The 23,924-nt window shown below is 43.7% G+C and overlaps 1 protein-coding gene across 1 annotated transcript in view; it reads right to left on the bottom strand.

The window, feature by feature from the left end:
• Positions 1-23,924, bottom strand: part of EMCN (endomucin) — a 187,676-nt gene that overhangs the window by 156,730 nt on the left and 7,022 nt on the right. The window contains exon 3 of the mRNA XM_045019565.1: positions 21,525-21,653. The gene's annotated coding sequence lies outside the window, so the exon portion shown is untranslated. The remainder of the gene's footprint in view (positions 1-21,524; positions 21,654-23,924) is intronic.

The following is a 23,924-nucleotide window of genomic DNA, read 5'->3' as shown; positions in this document are numbered from 1 at the left end:
AAAAGATACTTTTAAAAAATACATACAATTGTCAGGAAATTACCTTTTAATGCCGTCTGAGCTGGTCATAGAATTGCAGCTCACTAGATTTCTTCAGATTATCTGAAGTCTATTATTACTTCTACTTACATAGCACCATACAACCCCTGTGGGCCACAAGGCTATCTGTGTGAAAGCCCTTTGCCTCTGAAACAATTCTAGCCCCCTCCTTGACACCACAGTTCCATCAGTGCAGTGTGTGCCCCATGACCTCCTTAAAAGGGGAACCCTCACCCTGGAGATGCAGGGAAGCGGGGGGGGGGGAAGGGGAATGACACAGAAATGAAGTGAGGTGCCTAATTCACTTAGGGGCTTTGTAAATCCCATTAGGTTCCTTTCTGCATCTTTAGGAGCCTTAAGTCAGGGGAAGCTTTGCGAGAATAAGGCAAATAGGATTTGATCTAGTATCTTGAACAGCCCAATCAGTTATTTTACAGACTGATATTAATGCTTAAAATACTGGTGATTTGCAGTTCTGTATTATATTCCAGGCTCAATAGGGCTAATTAGAATATTTCCTAAACTGAAAAACATTATAAAAAATGGTGCATGGCTTTGAAGAAGATGTCATGAACAAAACAAGACGATTTTTGCAGGAGTATTTTAGACAGACTCAAGTATATGTTAATGATATTCTTAAGAAAGCAGAAAATGCTGGGCAAACAGCATAAAAGCTTTGTGGTGCTCATTTTTAAACATACAGGAGATATTACACTGTACTAATTATCACTCAGTTAAGACGACATCACATGCTATGAAAACATGGGAGAAAATGATTGAAAAGTATATGCATGGACGTGTTGAAATTTGGCAGGGTCAGTTTGAATTTATCTGGGAATAAGTACAATTGATGGTATATTTGCTCTATGAATCCTCATGGTGAAGGTGAGATAAATGAGATTGCAACTGGGCCTGGTCTTTGTGGGCTTGGAGAAGGTGTACAACTGTGTGGTGGTGGTGTTTGTGACAGAGAGGTGTGCCAGAAGCAGGGCCAGCTTTAGGCCTATTCCACCAATTCCCCCGAATCGGGCCCCGCACCCAAGAGGGCCCCGCGCCCCGTGAGAATCCCTTCCCTGTCTAGAGGCGCCTTTTTAATTTTTACTCACCCGACGGCGCTCCGGGTCTTCGGCAGCACTTCGACGGTGGGTGCTTTGCTCGCTCTGAGTCTTCGGCGGCAGGTCCTTCAGTGCCGCCAAAAAGCAGGCCCTGGCCAGAGGCTATGTTTGTCTTATTTTGTATACGTACTGCCCTCCCAAGTGATGGCTGGCATCATGCCAATGTTGTTTGGTGCTGAGGTTGTGAGGGGCCTAATGCAGGTTGAGAAAAAGTGAGGCTGAACTGTGAGATACAGGTCTGGAGTTGAAAGTCAGAGTAGACACGATAGTTATACCCATGCAAGTGGATGAAGTCATCCAAAAGTACGATGTAGAGAGAGAACAGGATCCTGGAGGGTATCCAGAAGAAAGCACAGTGGGGAGAGGTGGGGCTGCTAAAGAGGATGCAGAAGGAATGGTCAGAAGTAAAGAGAGAACAAAGAGGCTGTAATCTCTGACTTCCTTTTCATTTTACATCTATGTATATGTAACAAGAAAGGGCTTAAGCAGTAGAGTTTTAGAAATTTGTTTTCACTGAAGAGGGATGGAAGTTCATCATATATCCAGGGGAGCAAGCAAATGGCAGCAGAAGAGTGAAAGAGTATCTGCTTTAGATAACTGTACATATGAAGCAATTGTTCCCTTGGACTGTATGGAAATGGATTCTGCATTAGGTAGCTGAGACAATTTATAGGACAGCCATGTAACCTTTAGCAACATGACCAAGACCATTTTAGAACTTAATTGGATATTAAGAATTATAGCCCCATTGATTAAGAATTATGGTCAGTTCGGTGGCTTCCTCACTGCAATGCAGAATTATGCAGTTAATCTAAACTACATTAACTATTATAAACATATCCAGTTTTGATTAAGACATTAACACAGTAAACATGTCGTCAAAATGAAATTAAAATACCAGCAGTGTGTGACAGGTCTAGATAGATATCACTGACATTAAGATAATGGCTAAAATTGCAGAAAATATTGATCTTAAGTGATTAATAGCAGGACAATGTACACAGGGACATGACCAGGCTGGGCTTAATGGATGAACAAACCAAGGACAGGAACGAATGGCGCTGGTGTACTGCTCCCCGTGTCTGTAAAGATGCTTTGGGACGAGAAGAAGATTAATAGGCTATTTAACAAAAGGAGAGAGGAGTTGCAAATAGAAGAACAGGACAGAAGAACAGAAATATTAATAGTGAACCTCAGTGCTGGTTCAGTGCACAGTTAATACTTCACAAGAGATTACAAAAGTACATTCCAGAGGACTGGAAAAGGGCAGATATAGTGCCAACCTATAAAAAAAGGGAAATAAGGACAACCCAGGGAATTAGGCTATGTCTACACTGCATACCTTACAACAGCGCAGCTGTGCCGCTGCAGCCAGTCTGGTGTAAGGTGCGCTGTATAGCCATTCTACCAACCCCAACGAGGGGTGCTAACTTCATCAATGGGACGCGACTCCCACCGACATAGTGCTATCCATACCACCGCTTTTCATAGCTAAAACTTTTGACATTCGGGGGGTGTTTTTTCACACCCCTGAGCGACCAAAGTTTTAGTGACAAAAGTGCCAGTGTAGACAAAGCTTTACAGACCAGTCAGATTAACTTCCTGGAAGTACTGGGAGAGATAATGGAGCAAATAATTAAGCAATCAATTTGCAAACATCTAGAATATAATAAGGTGATAGGTAACAGTCAGCATGGATTTGTCAAGAACAAATCCTGTCAAACCAACCTAATAGCTCTCTTTGACAGGGTAACAAGCCTTGTGGATAGTGGGGAAGTGGTAGATGTGACATATCTTGACTTTAGTAAAGCTTTTGATCCAATCTCACGTGACATTTTCATCAACAAACTAAGGATATACAACCTAGATGTAGGTGGAGCTACTCTAAGGTGGTGCATAACTGGTTGGAAAACCATTCCCAGAGAGTAGTTATCAGTGATTCACAGTCAAGCTGGAAGGGCATATCAAGTGGGGTCCCACAGGGATCAGTTCTGTGTCCAGTTCTGTTCAATATCTTCATCAATGATTTAGATATGGCATACAGAGTACACTTATAAAGTTTGTGGATGATACCAAGCTGGGAGGAGTTGCAAGCGCTTTGGAGGATAGGATTAAAATTCAAATCCAAAATGATCTGGACAAACTGAAAAAATGGTCTCATGTAAATAGGATGAAATTCAATAAGGACAAATGCAAAGAACGTCAATTAGGAAGGAACAATCATTTGCACATGTACAAAATGGGAAATGGCTGCCTAGGAACGAATGCTGCAGAAAGGAATCTGGGGATCATAGTGGATCACAGGCTAAATTTGAGTCAACAGTGTCAAAAAAAAAGCAAACATCATTCTGGGATGTATTAGCAGGAGTGTTGTAAGCAAGACACGAGAAGTAATTCTTCCACTTTACTCCACTTTAGGCCTCACCTGGAGTATTGTGTCCAGTTCTGGATGCCACATTTCAGGAAAGATGTGGATAAATTGGAAGTCCAGAGAAGAGCAACAAAAATGGTTAAAGGCCTAGAAACCATGACCTATATGGGAAGATTGGGAAAAAATGGGATTGGTTAGTCTGGATAAGAGAAAACTGAGAGAACATAACAGTTTCCAAGTACATAAAAAGGTTGTTACATGGAGAAGGGAGAAAAATTGTTTTCCTTAACCTCTGAGGATAGAACAAGAAGCACTGGGCTTAAATTGCAGCAAGGGAGGTTTAGGTTGAACATTAGGAAAAAGTCTTAACTGTCAGGGTAGTTAAGCACTGGAATAAATTATCCAGGGAGGTTGTGGAATTTCCATCATTGGAGATTTTTAATGGTAGGTTAGACAAATACCTGTCAGGGATAGTCTAGATAATACTTAGTCCTGCCATGAGTAAAGGGGACTGGGCTATAGGATCTCTCAAGGTCCCTTCCAGTCCTACAATTTAACAATTATTAAATATACAATATGATCAATTAAAGTAGTGCACCTTTTACTGGCTTCCAGGACTATCACTGAATCTTTTTTTAGTATTAAGAGTACAATTTAAATTCAGTGTATTTGATTTTTCATAAATGTATATTGCATGCAGAAGAAAGTGCATGTGTATGTATGCAGAGACAGTGGGAACTAAACGTTTTCTATTCTTCTACTTCCATTCCATAACCCACAGTTTGTAATACAGGCCATGTGTCTATCAACCCATAAATGTGTGTTTAACTTTACATGTGTGACTATCCCAAAGGACGTCTGTAAGTTTACTCATGTGTCAAGTTAAGCATGTATGTTTGCATTTGAAGGGTGAGCTCTTTGATATTGCTCTCCTTTTATTGTTCAGAGAATTGTCCTTAATCGAATAACACAAGCATCATCAGATAAACAGAACCTGTGCAAGGCAACCATGATTGCTGCTTATCATTTTCCCCCATCAGTTGTATCTGCATGTTGTCAAAATTCTGGGGGCGCCATGCTACACATGCTATGGGATGGAGCAGCAACCGCCTTACCACTATGTCCAGAGATCTCCGTGCATCCCTCATGCTTGACATTGCTTGTATGGCACAACCAGCTGTAATTATTTTGCAGCCTGATGGAAATACAACCAACTCCAGGGTGGTGAACAGGCAGAGAGGTCTGTAGGCTCTGCTACCCTAACGATGCCAACAGTTCTCTAAACAAAATCTATTACAATTACATCATTAAAAAAGAAAGAAGAGACTAGCAGCCAAGCCCATTTGTTCCCTTTCCACATGAGCTAATCAAGCAATAACTGACAAGACAGCTGGAATCTGGGGTTCCACGCAGAAGACATCTGAAGGCCATAATTGCACGCATCCCACACAAGCTCCTTATTCACCCAGGTGAACTTTATGATCAAGCTGAGTTTTTTAGCTTCTCTCTTGCCCCACTCCCAGTGCACAAATTCCCACATACTCCCCATTGTGGTCATAGATACATCCCAAGAGCAAGATGCAGTGCTTGTATGGTATGTAAGAGGGGGAAGAGGAGGAGGAGAGGGCCACAGTCCAGTTCCCAGTAGACTGGTATCCACATCGCAAAAGCTGCCACCGCAAGTGGCACTCTTTTCAGCCATCAAAATGGAAAGACTAAGGTCTAAATGATCCATGGAGAATGAACCGCACTCTCATCCCAGAGATGCTAACTCCAGGCACACAGGCAAGGAGTGTGGGGAATCTTGCACTGCAGTTGCCTCTACTGTACTTGTCTTGTGGAGAAATAGAGGTCTTCATTATTCAGGGCTGTCAAGCCACTAATTTACACCAGCATTAAATTCACTTATCAACATTCAAATCAAAAGTGGTAAAAGAACTGTAGTAGGAGTCAGGAGATCCAGATTCCTGCGCCTGCAAGAATCTTCCCGGGTGACCCTGGGGAAGCCTGTCCCTCAATTTTCCCATATGTAAAATGGGATAATACTACTGCTTTATCTAATAGGGAGTATTGTCAGGCTAAATCCATCAGTGTTTGTGAAGTGCTCAGATACTAGAGTGAAGAGGTCCAAGGAAGAGTTAATAAATAAGTAAAGCAACCAGCTCTGACATATTTACAAATATATAATCCTCCTCATCAATTCGGATGAGATGCAAGACTCATTGTTCATTTTTCATGAGTGAAACACTTCCCACAGTTAAAATTTTGATTCTGGCCGTAAGGACAAAGCGAGCTCAGAAATGCTTCCAACATTCCTTTTCAGCAGGTTGGAGGTCAGGCTTCCACCACACAGAGAACCCTATCTGCTGACAAGTAGCAATTAATGCCCCGGTGGCAAATACTGTTCCAAGAAAATTAATATGACCAGCTGCAAATCAATAAGTCACAGGAAGACAATATCTGACTAAAAAGAAGCCATCTAAGACTTCAAGCCAAATCTCTGAGATAAAAGAGAAAATTATTATTTTACTCTTGGTAACAGGAAGTTTGATTAAAGGGATGTTGTTTCTCCTTTGGAAAGTTTCAGGTTTTGAAGAAGGGGAGGAAGGAGGTGGTGGTTAGGGAATAAAATAAGGTCTTATAAATTCAACTGATTGTTCATATCTAACAAAAATAGCCCACTCTGTTCCCATTGTCCTGCAGCTGTTGGCTTCATTATGCTCATTGTGTATTTCCTTATGAGTGAACAGCACGGTTGCCCAGTTTCCTTGCTTGATTTCCTACCAAGATTTATGGCAGGAAAAGACTGCAACACTTTCAAACAATTCCTCCCAGGTATTTAAATGTAACCATCCAGCAATCTGTGTCTCTTTCACCTCAAAAAAGCCTCACATCAGGAAAACACTCAAGCATGTGCTTAAGTGTTTCTTGATTAGGGCCCAAGCTCTTTAATTTCTTTCACTACTGGAGTATGTTTGCACACATGCACATTGTATATCTGGCTAGTTAAGTGATACAGCTTCCTGCACCCGAGGCCACAAGATCTTAATCTTGGGAAAAGAATTTGTGTATTAAGATTGTGAAGTCTGTATCCAAAAGGTCTCACTCATCTACAAATCAGCAGCAAGTGCTTCTCTCTTCTGAGGAACGTTCTATCTGGATGAATGTCACGTGCTCCTTGGATGGGGGTGGGAGGAAGGGAGGGTTTCCTATCATTCCTCAGTGATCCTGGATATTATTCATGAAATAACTGAAATATCACAACATGGTACTTTTTTCTCCTTAAGAATATTTCATTTTCAATGAAGATCTAAATTTGTGTAGAAGTTTACTGCAGTCTGAATGTAGTCAGCAGAACATTAGAACAAATTTATAAAGAATAAAGATTTATTTCTTCTACAGCCAGTTAAAACAACAACTCTTGCTCTTTAAATTGAATGTATTTGGGACATCAGAAATAGTTGAGGGGTGGAATAGAGAAAAACATTTTGGTATGAGATAGTGTGGAGGAAGGTATCTAATTTCCAGCCACAGTTCCATTATTTATTTTGAGCACCCCCTGCCACTGTTCAGCAGCTAAGAAGCTTCTAGATCATTCTAGTCAGACAAGCTCTAAAAAGGCAATTATTCCTGTATCATCTGCCAAAATGGAACAGCACCTATCAGAACTTTCTGAGTAAAAATCCAAGGTAAAAATATTTGTCCAGTTCCTCTTCTCTCAGTAATTATGATACTACCTGGACAAGTAGAATGTTAGTCCTGGTGTTCCAACCAAATAAATAAACTGCAATTAAATTGACCTTAGATTCATTTTTTTCCTTGTGCATTTTTTTGTCCCTGACCCCCACCCTCAAAGCCCTTTAGCCCTTAATGAATATTACTCCAAATACTAAAGCCTCCCAACAGAGAGAAAATTCACAATAATATAGGGTGAGGGAAATCCCAACTCACATTTTCAGAATTTCTCATCAATTGCTCTCAGCCCTGATCATGATCTATTCTTGGCAGACCAGCCCCCAAAGGGTTTATTTTTAGTTTTGGTCAGCTTTAAAACAGTGACACAAAGTTATTTAAGGAGGTGTCAATTTTTCAGAAAAATGACACCTTGGGAAATAAATGTGCTTCATGTGGTAAATAAGAGATGAGGAAAGAGACTGTAAAATAACTACCTTAGGTCCCAGTGCTGTAATGAATTTCACAGGGTTTCAGGAGACCACCCACACAGAGCTCACTGTCAGGGACCCCCAAGTTAATCAGGTTTTCCAAATTACTGACAAATTCTCTTCAGAGCCTCTCTTATTCAAGCGCAAACTAAATTCCCCAGCATCTAGTGCAATATTCACCTGACAGGGAGAATGTCACATAAGCTCAGCTCAAATCCAAACACTAGCTCTCTGTTTGTTTTTTGCTAGGTTAAGTTTCCCAATGTTTGAGTTAAACATGGTGGTGATTTAATCATTTCCCCCATAGCACTAATACCAGTCCCTTAAGTTAGCATTTGCAAAATGAAAAAAAAAAATAATAAAAAAAAATCCTGCAGTAATTAAAGGGCAACCGAGAATGCTTTATAATTATCCACTGACCAGATAATTGTTCCACTGTGCAATATCTCAGTTAGTCACATTAAGAACAATAAAATGCAAATTAATATTGATTAGATATTTGGAAGAATATGACATTAAATAAATGCCAGGTCAATTTTTACTGCATAAAAAGTAATTTGCACTGGGGGTCTGGAGGAAGCATTTTCTTTACAGGTTAACAAAACCTACTTTAAAAAAAGCAAATATGTTCAAAAGACAATCACGATTGCTTCTTGGCAGGGGTGGATTTAAGAATGAATTGGGGGCAATAGTAGGTCCCGGTGTGGGTGGGGAGAAATAATGCAATATTGCCTCCTCCTCTCCAGCCCCCCCTTGGTTACATCTTGTTCCAAACTGTGTATTCATTGTCTTTAAAATCTCTAAAACCTACAGTTATTTCATTACCATGGTAACAGTTGAGAGAAAAACTGCTGCTACAATCAGAGCTAGGCTTCACCAATCAAAGTGACTTGTTTTTTATTTTGTTTTTACCCTAGAGACTGGCTCAGACTATAAAACCGAGCTCTTGATGCAGTTTTTGTTCATCTCAAGGAAGCTCACATCCAGAGTTTGGTTAGGCCCTCTGTAAAGAAAGGAGCCATTTACAAAATTAGGACTTGGATTTCAAATCCCACCAAGTTGGTCATATCTGAGTCTGGTTATGATTTGTGACCATACCTAATAGTTTTGCCCCTCCTCACCCACCCACACACTTATTTTATCATGCACCATCCACTTAGTTTATTTTCCTGCTAAATCTTGTACCCTAAGCATGTAAGTTACATGAATTTTGTGCACCTACAGACTGTAGAATTTCAGGTCAGGTTACTCTACTTACCAGCTACACTGATTTTCTGGCACCATCATCTAAGGGTACATCTACATTACGAAATTAATTCAAATTTATTCTATTCAAATTTTCTGAAGCGATTTTATACATTCGGTGTTGTGTGTCCCCACTAAAGTGCGTGAATTCAGTGGAATGCGTCCACAGTACCGAGGCTAGCATCGAATATCGGAAGCTATCCCACATTTCCCACAGTCCCTGCCGCCCACTGGAATTGTGGGTTAAGCTCCCAGTGCATGATGGGGCAAAAACATTCTCGCGGGTGTTTCTGGGTGTGTGCTGTCACTCACTCCTCCCGCTGTGAAAGCCATGGCAGACACCATACTGCCAGCAGACAGTGCAGTACGGTGCACTGCCTGTCTCCTGGTACTATGAATCCACCTCACATGCCCTCTCGTCTTTCTATCTACTCTTTTATCTAACCATTTCCCGCCTTTTTTCGACTACCATGAACTGAGCAGCACAGCTTCCGCTGCAAACTCTGCTCTCCCGCTCTTGCATTGCTAGCTAATTTTTCCATGTTGTCTGTTCTGGGCTCACATGCAAGCTACAGAAGGCAACAATTCCCCGCTGTTTTTCGGCCATCATGAACTGAGCCGCACAGCTTCCGCCGCTTTTTCCATGTTGTCAGTCCTGGGCTTCCATGGAAGCTACAGACGGCAACAATTCCTCGTCATGACCTGAGCCCCACAGCTTCCGCCACAAACTCTGCTCTCCCACTCTTGCAGCTCTAATGAGCTGCCCGACTCCATGAAAGCTACAGAAGACAACCATTTACCACCTTTTATCGGCCATCTTGAACCTAACAGGCCTCCTATGTTTCGCACCCTTTTTCCAGGATTACCCGTGCAGGTGCCATAGCGCAGCAATCATGGAGCCTGCTCAGATCTCCGCTGCAGTTTTGACCATTGTAAATACCTCACGCATTATCCAGCAGTATGTGCAATACCTGAAAAACCAGGCGAGGAAGCGATGACAGTGCGATTACTATACTGATGAGGACATGGACACAGACGTTCCTAGAAGCACAGCATATGGCAATTGGGAGATCATGGTGGCAATGGGCCAGGTTCATGCCGTGGAACACTGATTCTGGGCCCTGGAAACAAGCACAGACTGGTGGGACCGCATAGTGTTGCAGGTCTGGGATGATCCCTAGTGGTTGCGAAACTTTCGTATGAGTAGGGCCACTTTCATGGAACTTTGTGACTTGCTGTCCCCTGCCCTGAAGCACAAAGACATCAAAATGAGAGCAGCCCTCACAGTTGAGAAGTGAGTGGCCATAGCACTGTGGAAGCTTGCAATGCCCGACAGCTACTGGTCAGTCGGGAATCAGTTTGGAGTGGGCAAATCTGCTGTGGGGGCTGCTGTGCTGCAAGTAGCCAATGCAATCATTGACCAGCTGCTATCAAGGGCAGTGACTCTGGGAAATGTGCAGACCATTGTGGATGGCTTTAATGCGCTGGGGTTCCCTAACTGCGGCGGGGCGATAGACGGAACGCATATCCCTATCTTGGCCCCGGAACACCGGGGCGGCCAGTACATAATCCGCAAGGGGTACTTTTCCATGGTGCTGCAAGCACTGGTGGACGTTTCACCGACATCAACGTGGGATGGATGGGAAAGGTGCATGATGCTCACATCTTCAGGAACTCAGGTCTGTTTGAACAGCTGCAGGAAGGGCCTTACTTCCCAGACCAGAAAATTTCTGTTGGGGATGTGAAATGCCTATAGTTATCCTCGGGGACCCAGCCTACCCCTTAATGCCACAACTCCTGAAGCCGTACACAGGCACCCTGGACAGTAGTAAGGAGCAGTTCAACTATAGGCTGAGCAAGAGCAGAATGGTGGTAGAATGTGACTTTGGATGTTTGAAAGCGAGCTGACACAGTTTACTGACTTGGTTAGATCTCAGCACAACCAATATTCCAATTGTAATTGCTGCTTGTTGTGTGCTCCACAATATCTGTGAGAGTAAGGGGGAGACATTTATGGCGGGGTGGGAGGTTGAGGCAACTCGCCTGGGGGCCAATTTCGCACAGCCACACAACAGGGCGATTAGAAGAGCGCAGCAGGGTGTGCTGTGCATCAGAGAAGCTTTGAAAGCCAGTTTCATGACTGGCCAGGGCACGGTGTGTAAGTTGTGTTTGTTTCTCTTGAAGTTACCTGCCCCCTATATATATGAAAGGAAATAAAGTCAAAATTGTTTAAAAACTGTTCTTTGTTATTTGTTGCACAACACATTAAGAGAAATCCGAAGGTAGACCGGGGAGGGGGAGGGGTATTGGGTTAGTGGGGTGGAGGAGGAGGGAAGGACAAGTCCAGAAACCAAATCAAAAGTTCGCATATGCCAGCTTTCTGCTGCTTGGGCGATCCTCTGGGGTTGAGTGTGTGGGTCCCCGTAGCCTCCCCTCTCGTGTTCTTGGGCGTCTGGGTGAGGAGGCTGTGGAACTTGGGGACAGGGCCGGCTTTAGGCCTATTCCACCAATTCCCCCGAATCGGGCCCCGTGCCTAAGAGGGCCCCGCGCCCAGTGAGAATCCCTTCCCTGGCTAGAGGCGCCTTTTTAATTTTTACTCACCTGGCGGCGCTCCGGGTCTTCAGCGGCACTTCAGCAGCGGGTCCTTCGCTTACTCTGGGTCTTCAGCGACACTTTGGCAGCGGGTCCTTCAGTGCCGCTGAAGACCTGGAGCGAGTGAAGGACCCACCGCCGAAGGCCACCAAAGACTCAGAGCACCACCCGGTGAGTACAAGCCCCACGTGTTTTTTACATGTGGTTGTTTTTTTTTAAGTCATCCCTGCCAGGGCCCCATCGAAACTGTTGGAATTGGGCCCCGCACTTCCTAAAGCCGGTCCTGCTTGGGGAGGAGGGAGGGAGGTTATACAGGGGCTGCAGCAGCAGTCTGTGGTCTTGCTGCCTTTCCCGCATTAGATCCACCATACAGCGGAGCATGTCAGTTTGCTCCCCCATGAGCTTGGCTATAGCGTCCTGCTTGCTCTCATTGCATGCGTTCCTCCTCTCTTCGTGTTCCTGTAATGCTTTACGGGACTCTGCAATTGTTTGACTCTATGCATTCAGCTGGGCCCTATCAGTGCGGGAGGACTGCATGAGGTAGGCGAACATGTCATCCCGAGTTTGTTTTTTCTGTCTTCTAATCTGGACCAGCCTCTGGGACAGAGTAGGTAGGGGCCGTGTTGAAACATTTGCACCTGCAGGAGGAGAAAAAGGGAGGATACTATTTTAAAAGATACATTTCAGAGAACAAAGGGGACACTTTGGTGAGAGTAAGCCATCACACACACAGCCAGGCAACAGAATTCAGCTTGCAGGCAGCCTAGGGGCACACGGGGTTCTATTTCTTTTACATTTATTTCAGTGCTTTCAGACTGCTGGGCCTCCTTTCCCATAGCAAGCAATGCCTGGTGGGTTTGCCATAAAGGAGGGCCTAAGGGCTCTCTGGGATGATCACTTAACACAACAGGCCCCCCCCCCCGCCGCCCCCCTGCACCCACCACATGGCTCCAATGAGCCTCTGAGCAGGGATGAGCCCTTTAAACTAAAGCAAACAGCCCAGCACAGCTGGGTTCTCCCCCCGCCCCCTGCCCACCACTGCATGGCTCTGATCAGGCTCTCACTCACCAGAAGTACCTTCTCCAGAGTCATGGTCTGGGAGCCCGCTTTGGGAGTGGGGGGAGGCTATTGGCTACAGCATCAAGAATAGTTCCTGGCCGGGGGGGAAACGGATTTGTGCACCGTCCCTCTCCTCCTCCTCTTCATCCTCCAATGACTCTTCCTCCTCGCTCTGTACAGCTCCCCCTTTGCAGATGTCCACGGACAGTGGTGGGGTAATGGTGGCGTCACCCCCCATAATTGCATGCAGCTCACGGTAGAAGCGGAATGTATGGGGCTGTGACCCAGAGCGCCCATTTGCCTCCCTGGCTTTTTGGTACGCTTGCCTCAGCTCCTTGATTTTTGTACGACACTGCTCTGTGTCCCTGGAGTAGCCTCTTTCCGTCATGGCCCTGGAGACTTTAGCATACGTATTTGTGTTCCTTTTTTTGGAACATAGTTCTGCCATAACAGACTCGTCTCCCCAACATGCGATGAGATCCAGTACCTTCCGTTTGGACCATGCTGGAGCTCGTCTGCAAATCTGGGACTGCACGATCTCCTGTGATGGTGGACTGTGCTGATGGTGACCAAACAGGAAATGAAATTCAAAAGTTCCCAGGGCTTTCCCTGCCCACCTGGCTAGTGCATCAGAGTTGAGAGTGTTTTCCAGAGCGGTCACAAGGGAGCATTCTGGGATAGCTCCCGGAGGCCAATAACGTTGAATTGCATCCACAATACCTTTAACCCAGGATTGCGATCTCGATTAAGCACTACTCCACTTGCCGAGGTGGAGTACAGAAATTGGATTAAAGAGCCCTTTAAGTTGAAAAAACGGTTTGGTCATGTGGACGGAAACTCTTTTTTTTTTCGAATTAACTTGGCTAATTCTGAAATAACAGACTAGTGTAGACCAGGCCTAAGTCACCAGTGAATTTGGACCAAGAAACTTCCTTATTTATACTAGTTCTGAACTGGAGTGTTCGGCCAAATTTTTAGAAATACTCAGCTAAAATGCACCTGTGGTTTACCACCATTACTCATGCAATACACATGCTTGCATACACATATCAATTTGGCACTTATATGCTTGTGTCCATGTGCATGTTGACATACAGATTTGGCACATGCAGTAATAGTCCAAGTTCTTTATACAGTTTAGGTGGCCGCTATTGAAAATGTTGCCAGAGATGAAGACATACAAAACTCTAATAAAACAAAGCTAACAATAGGTGTACAGAATATTCTGTATTCTTTTTTGGAAACATTCTGACTTTTTCCTCAGGAATTTGTTTTGTTAATAGACAGACAGTCTGACTGGGTTCTTGAAGATTACACATGTTTCGAGGGGGAGGGGGAAGGGGCATGCTATGGAGCATTTTCTCATTAGTACTGCATTATTCTGATCAGACCACATCAGCTGAAACATTTCTATCAGGCTGCCTTAGTTGACATGGAATTGAAAATTTTGGTTATAGTGATACTGTCTTTCAATCTTCTGGGGCACAGGTTCTTGCCATGTGTTATACTCACACTGCTGTAGTCGTGGTTAATATCAACAAGGAGTTCTTATCAAGCCACCTTCTATTCAATTTTGCTGCTGTACACAGTGTTTATGAACGCCACCTACTGGTACAAAAATATTCAAACCTGGACATGCCAAAGCTTGTTCATCCTATATTTAGAATAAACATCCACATCTATAGGAAGGTCTGAAAGGTACAATTTTTTTTACTAGAACCTTTTTGAATAGCATCCATTTAAAAAGAAAGGGTAAATGTAATTGTAACCATTGCAGAGGAATGGATGGGGGAAAAGCTAAATAAATAAAAATCAAGATTTTATTGCACTCTCTTCTCTTTCAGGATGTGTATTATTAAAATGAGCCCAAAACAAAATTCCAGAAATAGATGTGCACTTGGATCAGAGTTTGAAGTTGCACACCTCAGCATTTGGGGAGCTTCAAGTTTTATTCTGAAATTTCACCACTCACCTCCAAACTTTTTGAATCTAGGATTTTGGTTCAATCTAATACAAAATTATGAAGTTTGGATCCAGATCCTTAAATCTTGACCTTCTGTTTGGTGCTGTGTTTTTGTGCCCACAACTAGTGCATAAGAATTACAATATATTTTGTTTATAAAGCACTTTCCTACAAAAGCATCCTGTATGCTTAGCAATGAAACAAATACAGATTAAAAGACTGAGTTCAATTACACTTAGTATAAACTACCAGTGTGACTCACCACTCAATTCCCCATCACCATGCTACCTGCTATTTTAAATACACCTCCCTGCAACTATTCACAATCCTTTGCTGCAGTGGAAAGAAAAAAAATGTTTGATTTCTTCTGCCTAGTCCCTTCTGATTAGGCAGAATTCTGCAGTCACTACTATAAATTATCCAGCTACCAGTGGGTACATCTTAAAGAAAATGTTGATGCAGGAATATTTCCTAGTAACACAAATGCCATATATCCCCAATTTTCTCACTAGAGTAAGCACTATTGGCCAATATTTAACATTGATCTAGCAAAACTCAAAGCCATATTAGCAGGCAGTTCTCCTTTCTGACAAGACCTCCTTCTGGACAACAAGTGTCTGTGCTCCATTTGCTCACTGTAGTGCATCAGTGCAGCAAAAAAGTTCAGTCAGGCAGTGGAATGGGGTGACAGGACTGGTCTCTAGATATATAGCTATGGTGGCTTATTGAAAAATAGAAATTTAGGCATCAACACCTGCAGAGTTAACAGGAGGAATTACGAGTCTGTGTTTTGATGAGTAAATTAAGCTATGAGCTGCAAATCAACTACTGTCATTACTTATTAGCAAACAATTGTGCTATCTTTCCCCCCCACCCCTACTCCCTACACACATTAAAAAAGAAATCTCATTAGGAGGCAGTGTTTCTTTACACTAAGGTTAATAGGCCTCATTTGTTCTGCAGGCAGAGAGGAAAGCAGCACTGATGGAGGAACTAGTAATTCCATGTTATAATTAAGATAATGTATTATGCCAGGACTCAGTCATATCTTTGGATGCTGCAGCATCCACGACACATCTTGGAAAGATTAAACATTTGTGATAACCCCATAAATATAAAATTTGCTGTCTCGGTTAGGTTTCTGATAACATCATTCATTTCAGATTATTTAATTAGCACAGACAGAGGGGTTCTTTCAATGAGACATAATGTCATTGTTGCTGGAAAGAAATGTACTTTCCAATGACTGTTTATCACTCTGTAATTACAGTGCAGTAGCAGCTATTCTCTTTATTAGGAGTCCTTTTTTGTGCCCAAGGATCCAGCAAGTCTTTGTTTTAATTTATTTTCCTCTTAAATACCTCCCGCTATTAAGCAATAATTCCCTGTAAATCAATTGTTAGCAGCAGTTAATGACTAGGTGGTTAATTAATAGCTCAAAGCAAAGCTGAGGGTGTTCACTGTTCTAACAAACCACCAGACGTGAACTGTGGTATTATTGCTAATGTACCCTGTAATCAATGGTTTCTCACAGCTACAATGCATCTTATTTATAATTTTTAAAAGGGACCAGCTGTATTGCAATAGGTGGCAGCATTAGAAAATTCAGTCAGTGATGGATGATTTGAATCATGTTTTTATTACCAGTGCGCAAGAGTATCAGCTCTGATGGAAATGTGTTGTGGTAATCAAGGGGCTGAGCCAAAGCCCACTGAAGTCAACAGGAGTCTTTCCATCAGGGAAATTAGGGCATTTGTGCAACCCTTACTTAGGTTGGTATGCACTTATTTACACTATCAATTTCACTGACTTCAGAAGAGCTACGTGCACAAGTGCTCCACAGAGTAACGGTTGCACAATCTATCCCTTAGTAACAGTAGGAAAGGTGACTTATAAGGGGTAGATTGGGCAGTTTGCATAAACCCTGAGTATGGGTGGCTGCAGTGCTTTGCTCTCCAGCAGGAATGGGGACTGCTGTTGTCCTCTGCCCTTCCACCCAATCTGGCCCTGAATATTTACACATTATCTAGGCTAGTGTTTCTCAACCTTTTTGATAACAGGGACTACCTTGCTGCCTTCCTAAATTATGCCAGGGAGATCTCAGGGGCTGACACTGGTCCACAGACCGGTCTTTGAGAAACACTGATGTCAACAATTTAAAGTTAGAGATGGTCCGTTAGACACAAGGAGCCTGATCTTACACTGGTGTAAATCAGGAGTTTAGTTAATTGAAATCAAGGGAGTTACAGTGGTTAATGCCTGATCAGAATTAGGCTCCCTATGTGGTGGTGGATCAGAATCTCAACATTCCCACTCTTCAGGGCAGCATGTTTTTTGATTCAGACCCATCTCTCAATTTATCTCACTACTTCAACAGTCTGCAATCCTGATCTCCTGATGATCGGGCAAGATCTTTTCACAATCTCCATGTTTAAAATTTATATTAGGCCTTATTTCTGCTTTTTTTAATGAATTGCTCTATGAAGTAATGCTGCCCTGGAGAAAAGACTTCCAGCCAACCTGCACAGAGCTCCCACCAGTCTGGCCAGAAGGAAGCTGACTGTGGCAAGGTTATATGCAAGATACAGAGCAATATATCAAGAATTTTACTGTTAAGTGTGCTCCAACATCTAGTGCCTGACCCCAACACCAACTGAAATCAATGAAAAGACTGTCGGACCTGTATGGGCTTGAGACCATGCTTCTATTCACTAGCTGGTAAACAAAGGACATTACTTCTGTGGGTAGATGTGTGGATGAGAACGGTGGGGAAAGAGAAAATCTAAAGAAAAGGTTTGTGCTGCTTCAGTGGGGACCTCTCATAACCAACTACCTATATGTTGGTTTCAGGAGAAGTTTCCATTTCAAATAGTCAGAGTTCTTTGCCGAAATGAAGTATCATCCTGTTCCTAAAATATAACCTGCAGCTGCAAATCAAACAGCACCGAAATGGTTGCCATGAACCAGTCCAAAACTTCAGTGAATGACAGTGGTAGTTTGAATGTGGAAAATTGTCAGTGTTGCTCTAAAAAGAGTGATGTTCCATGTTTGTTTTACTATAACATGCTGTGAGTTGCCTCATTCAGTGACCATAAATACTGTTGAGTTTGGAGCTGATGTTTTCCATGTAAATACTGTACAGAATACGGCTCAGTTTCATTTATTGTATCAACTGACACTGTAGTATCCAGTAGGAAAATGACTCTGCAGACTCAGTCAACTGCAATAAAACAGTTAACTTTACTGTAGCTTTTATAAAGTCTTTTGCATACACTCCTCTCCTTAACAGACAATAAAGAGCTTAGAATAATAGTGCTTCTATAGCCAAACCTTCTCTAAAAGTAGGATGCTTGGTCATTTATAGTTAGTGCTATTTTTCCACCCCAGTTTGAGGGTTTTCTCCCTGAAATTACTCTATAGAACACAAAGTAAGTGATATTTCATAATAAACACACACAACTCTCTAAACGGATAGTTGAATCCCACTATCTAGATGTCAGAATCCCTTCAAGAGATCAGCTAGTCCAAGCAACACCAGAGTAGGTCTGGTCAGACAGGGGAAATGCTTTGAAGAACTAGCTGTGCTGTCCCCATCTTCCACTGAAGGCACACAGCCTCCATATGTCAAAGTGCTGCGAAGCCTCAGGGTTCTATTGGACTCCTCACTAAACTGGAATGATCAGGGAGTGTCAGCTTCTAAAACTGTCATCTTTCACCTCTAGGTGAAAGTTCAACTGCTAGGAAACGTCATCCCTTCCTCTCAGATGAGAGGTTGGCCACAATTATTTTATGAATTTGTCACCTCCAGACTGGATTACTCTAATCCACTGTATCTGAAGCATAATGTGAAGATGCTGCTGGTAGGGGTAAAGAATATGGCTGCCCAACTCCTCCCTAATCTAGGCCACCGTGAGCACATCAGGCCCATGCTTAAATCCCTCCACTGATTCCCTGTCAGTTTCAGCTGCCAGTTTAAGGCTTTGGTCCTAATCTTCAAAGCAATTAATGGATCGATTCCCAGCTACATCGAAGACTGAATTTCAATCCATGAACCACTGAAACAGTTGCTCTCATCTGGGACAATGCAGCTCACAAAACCAAAGATGCAGTGGGAGAGAACTAGGAATAAAGCATACTCATTTTGGAGGATCCAACCATGGAATAAGCTTCCAGAGGAGATTATGCGAATCCAGAGTCTGTCTTTAGGAAATGATGCAAAACCCCCTTCTTCAAAAAAAGACTTTCCACCATAGCTAGAATGAAACTCTCAACACTGTGACTATTCCCCCTCTTCCCTAAAAACTCGTGAAGAAAATAAATCAGTCAGCAAAAACAAAAACAACCCCTCCCACACACACACACCAAAAACAGTCATATCCAGGGGTGAAAGTAACTGAGGACTCTTACTGGTAAGGGGGGGGGTGGCTCTGGCCCCCAGAAGGGGCAGGGCTGGGGGTCAGCATCCCCCAGTCAGCCTTTGGCCCGTGCCGGCCGGGGCTCCCGTGTTGATTTAAAGGGCCTGGAGCTCCAGATGCCACTGCTGCGGTAGTGACAGCGGCGTCCGGAGCCACGGGCCCTTTTAAATCACCAGCCCCAGGGCAGCTGCTCCCTTTGCCCCCCCCCCACCTGTCAGAAGCCAGGGCGGGCAAAAGGGGCAGGGACGTTAAAGCGCTTCAGGGTCCTTTGCCATAGCAGCGCTTTAACGTTGCTGCACCTGCCCACACCCCACACCCCCGTCGGCAGCTCCACCAGTAAAGCACTGCCGTGGCAGCATTTTAAGGATGGTCCTTTGCCACGGCAGTGCTTTGAGGATCCTTAAAGTGCTGCTGTGGCAGCGCGTAATGTTGCTTCCTCCCCCCCCGTCAGTGGCACTGCCGGTAGGGTCCGTACCGGCAGAGCTGCCGACAGGGGAGGCAGAAGGGGCAGGGACATTAAAGTGCTGCCACGGCAGTGCGTTCACATGGACTGGGTATGGGCTGGTGTGGGTTCTTACCGGTACAGAGTACATGCTGGTACCGGCTCACTTTCACCCCGGTCATATCTGAAGCAGAGTTTTACCCCAAAAAGGGATGAGAGCCAGAGACTCCATGAAGTCCATTAGGGACTTTGCTGTTATTGATTTTATATGCAATGTGCTCAGATACTATAGTGGTGGGCAGCAGTATAAAATAGAGAGCAAGACCTCCCAAAGTTGAATTTCCACATATTATTCATTATATTCTACTAGGACCAGATTTTCAAAGGTATTTAGGCATCCAAAGACACACACAGGTGCCTAGTAGAATTCTGAAAAGCAGCCAGTGGGAGTTAAGGTGCATCCATGGGATTCCAGAGGGTAAGACTGGTCCGGTTTCCCAAAGGAGTTCCAGACTGTTTTTGGCATTCTGCCATGGGGTGGCAAGGCCTAGATAATGGCTAAAATGAGAGAAATGACCATGAGAAACCCACTTGGGGCTAGGAAGAGAAATGCCCTGGGCAGGGGCGGCTCTATGTATTTTGCCGCCCCAAGCATGGCAGTCAGGCTGCTTTCGGCAGCATGCCCGTGAGAGGTCTGCTGGTAACGCAGATTCAGCAGCATGCCTGCGGGAGGTCCGAAGGCAGCCTGACTGCCGCCCTCATGGCGACCGGCATGCTGCCCCCCGCGGCTTGCCACCCCAGGCACGCGCTTGGTGCGCTGGTGCCTGGAGCCGCCCCTGGCCCTGGGGTAATTTATTTCAAATGTGAGGAAAATGGACATGTGGAGAGGTGTTGCCCTACAAAAACCGCAGATTTTGAACAGAGGGGACTTCACTAAAGTAGCTAGGTAAACCGAGGGTGTGGAGATCTGGGAAAAAGCTGAAAGGTCCAATTATATCTGGAAGATATCGGAGAGCAAGGAAACAGTCCTAGGAGTAAGAAGTGCTCAGGGGGGAAATCCTGTTATTGTTACCAGGACCAGGAGTCTTGCAGAGAGAGCATGGCAAGGCTCCCCTCTCCCAACTACCAATTGGGCTGAGCTGGAAGAAAGGGACCAACATAAATGCTGATTCCTGCCTCATAGCAGGGCAGATACCAAGAGATCCAAGTAGGGAAAAACTAACCTGCTAAGCAGCCTGGAGCTTGGTTAAGGAAAAGGGGCAAGCTGAGGGAGAAGCTGGTAAAGCCCTACAGCTGACTACCCATAACAACAGCTCCAGAGAGGAGAGCTGAGGGCTACTGCCTAAGATGCCCAAATAATCTGATTAACAGAACCCAGCTCAAGAGAGGAGAGCCAGAGAGACTCCTGTTTCAGGAGGGAGTGAAGAACTAATAAATACAAACCAGTTCTCCAAAGAGGAAAGCCGGAGACGCCTTCTTAAGGAAGATCTGAAAAGGAGTAATCCAGCAAAGGAACCAGAAAGGGTTCCAGAAACAGAGACTGTTTCCTGGCACAGGGAAGAAGAAAAGAGCCAGAAAGGACAGACACCCTAGGTGTATCTGAGCAAGGTCCTATTTATGCTTGTGGCTCATGTTAATAAATAAAACCCTGGGGAAGGGAGGTACTCTTTGTTCAAAAGGCCTGTTTGAACATGTTTATAGCCCAAGTGAAAGGAAATGAGACAGGGCTCACCTGTGGCACCATCTGACCAAAAGGTGGTGCACTGGCTTGACCTCCATGGCATCACAGTCACACCATAGATCAATGGCAAAGCCAGGTACAGAGGCTTGGTCTCCGGACTCTCAGTCCATTTTCCTGTGCACTCGACCATATTGCCATATGCCACAGTATAATCTAGGATTTGGCTCCAGCAATGCCAGGTACTGGTGAATGTACTCTACAGCCCCCAAAGAAGAGCTGTGATTGTCTGAAAAAAATTAGAGGGTCTGCACTGATGCTGGCTGTAGCAAGTTGGACAAACAACGTGATCCCCCCCAGATGCTGGTGGTGTTAGTGAATAATTGTGACCATTGATTTTGGCTTGGAATCTCCCATGCTATAGTTCAGATAAGGAACTAACTTGTCCTGTTGTAGAACCACCAACTGATGTCCTCTGTGTAGTTGTATTCTGTAGACAACTTCAGGTAATTTATCCAAACTGCATGGTCCTTCCCATCTACTTGAAAGCTTGAGGAAAAGTCCCTTTCTTCTGTGGGAAATACAGTCTGACATAATGACATATAAAAAGCAAATGTTTTTATCCCATGACATGTCCCCTCTCCACACACATATTGATACCACCCCACCCCTTTAGCATCATGTATTTGTTCTTTGCGACATGTTTCTTTCCCAGAAGTTGTACTCTAATGATTTCTAATCACTTTGAAAACTTTAATGTTTTTAACAGGCTTATGTCCAACCTACACTTACTTTAGTGTCTCTTGATTTAGCCTTAAATAATCTATTTAAAGATGACAGTATCTTCATTTCTAATTTTAAACTCCTACTCCTACTTGTAATTCTATCTTCGGTAGTAAAGACGCCTTCATAGCTCTTTGGATAGAAGCAAGGTAACTGCTTCTGGTGTCCCAGTTCCATCTCTCATTCAAAATTCAGTAACGTGACTGGCCAATTTCTGTTGCAATGCACTGCAGTCCAGGCCTTTGGATTGTCTGATTCTCGAGGCAACAAAAAAAGGCCAGCTTGGTCTTGTTGCAATTAAATCAGCTGTTAATTAGCCTGTTGGACTGACAGCTCAACCAATCATTGTACCAATGTGGGAGTCTTTAGGACTTTCCCCCTTATCTAAGTTTTCAATAGTCACATTGAGTGGACATTCAACTTGGGCAACTTTCAATTTTGCCCTGTATTGTGTGAGAGTGGGGGAGGTATCACTAGGAAAATTAAACAAATCCCCTTTGAACTTGGGGCATCACATATTTTATTAATTCCTCTCAGTGCCATCATTATTTCTGGGAAATTAGAGATATCCCTGGAGCTCTACTCCTAGCTCCCTCAGTGGCCTTAGACAAGTCACTTTATGTCCTTTCCTCGCCTGTAAGGTGGGGATACTATTTATTTACCTACCCCACAAGAGTGTTGGTGAGAATAGTGTTCACACAGCACTTTTCAATGATGTACCCATAAAACTTAACAGTAGGATCCTCAGAAAAGCAACCTCGCCTTAGTGTAACATATTCTGTGCCTCACACTGAAGCTATTCAATAAATATTTAAGACAAAAAATCAAAACAAAAGACAGGACTAATTGTTGTCTTCTTAAAATAAAAAGCAGGAAGGCAGGTGCAGAACTTGGATCAGACAGCTTTCAGTGACATTCAATTGCTTGTTTTCACTGCACTATAACAAAGGGTAAAAAAAATCACTATAAATATTTGCATTGATTGGTGTAACTGCCATTGGTTTTGTTTTGGATTGCCTCTGGTCTGCAGCACCAGTAGAAGCAATTACACAGGAGCATGCATGCTTTTGGCAAGTAACGTGATCGCATTTCTGTGAATTGAGTGCCACTTGTTACTTCGATTGATAGTTGTGTTAGATGGAAACAATGGTGTCTTGCTGCGGCAGCGCTTTAATGTGGCTTGTGTAGTCTCTTCCAGCGCTCTAAAAAAATCTACCTCCATGAGGGGTGTAGCTTCTAGCGCTGGGAGCGCGGCTCCTAGAGCTGATGCACTGTTTACACTGGTCCTTTACAGCGCTGAAACTTGCTGCACTCAGGGGTGTATTTTTTTCACACCCCTGAGCAAGAAAGTTGCAGCGCTGTAAAGTGCCAGTGTAGACAAGCCCTAAGATGATAGTCATACAGAACTCCAGTGTAAACAACAGCTTAGTTTAGACCATGTAGCACTGCCACGGTGGGTGCATTCAACGGTCAGAGAGTGATCCCTATAGACACAGGCCAAGTTGTGGTCTTAGTTACACTGTATCCAATTCTGCATTGTTAACCGAGGCAAGTTTTCCTTGAATCCATTAAGATTCAACAGAAATTATCCTGAAATCCTACAGAGTGTAGGACTCTTTAAAGAAAGACAACTTTTCCATAGGTTCTTTTGAACAATTCAGTGAAAATTCTCACTCTCCTATATAATGCTATAGGATGGTCCTTTCCTTCCCCTCCCCATAAAAGACCCTTACACAATCCCATCTCCAATTTACTGAAAAGTTAACATTTTCTGTAGGACTGTCCCCCCACACACTGTAGGTAGAGCAGTTTCACAATTTTCAGAGGAACAGGCCATGATATGTTCTTGGGATATGAATATTATTAGTTTCACAGCATTTTAAGCTGTTGTGAAATTAGTGTATTTCTATATAATTGAAAATCCTTACTCAAAAGGCTGAAAAAATGTATTTGCATGAATGACGGACTGATTACGATGCACTTTTTATCTGTAGTATGATAGCAACTCGAGGCCTCAATTAAGATCAGGGCCCCATGATACTAGAAGGTGTGTAAGTGT

Source organism: Mauremys mutica, chromosome 5 (assembly GCF_020497125.1).
Source record: "Mauremys mutica isolate MM-2020 ecotype Southern chromosome 5, ASM2049712v1, whole genome shotgun sequence".
Classification (NCBI taxonomy): domain Eukaryota; kingdom Metazoa; phylum Chordata; order Testudines; family Geoemydidae; genus Mauremys; species Mauremys mutica.
The sequence above is the reverse complement of the archived record's forward strand: the minus strand, read 5'-3'. Positions and strand labels throughout refer to the sequence as shown.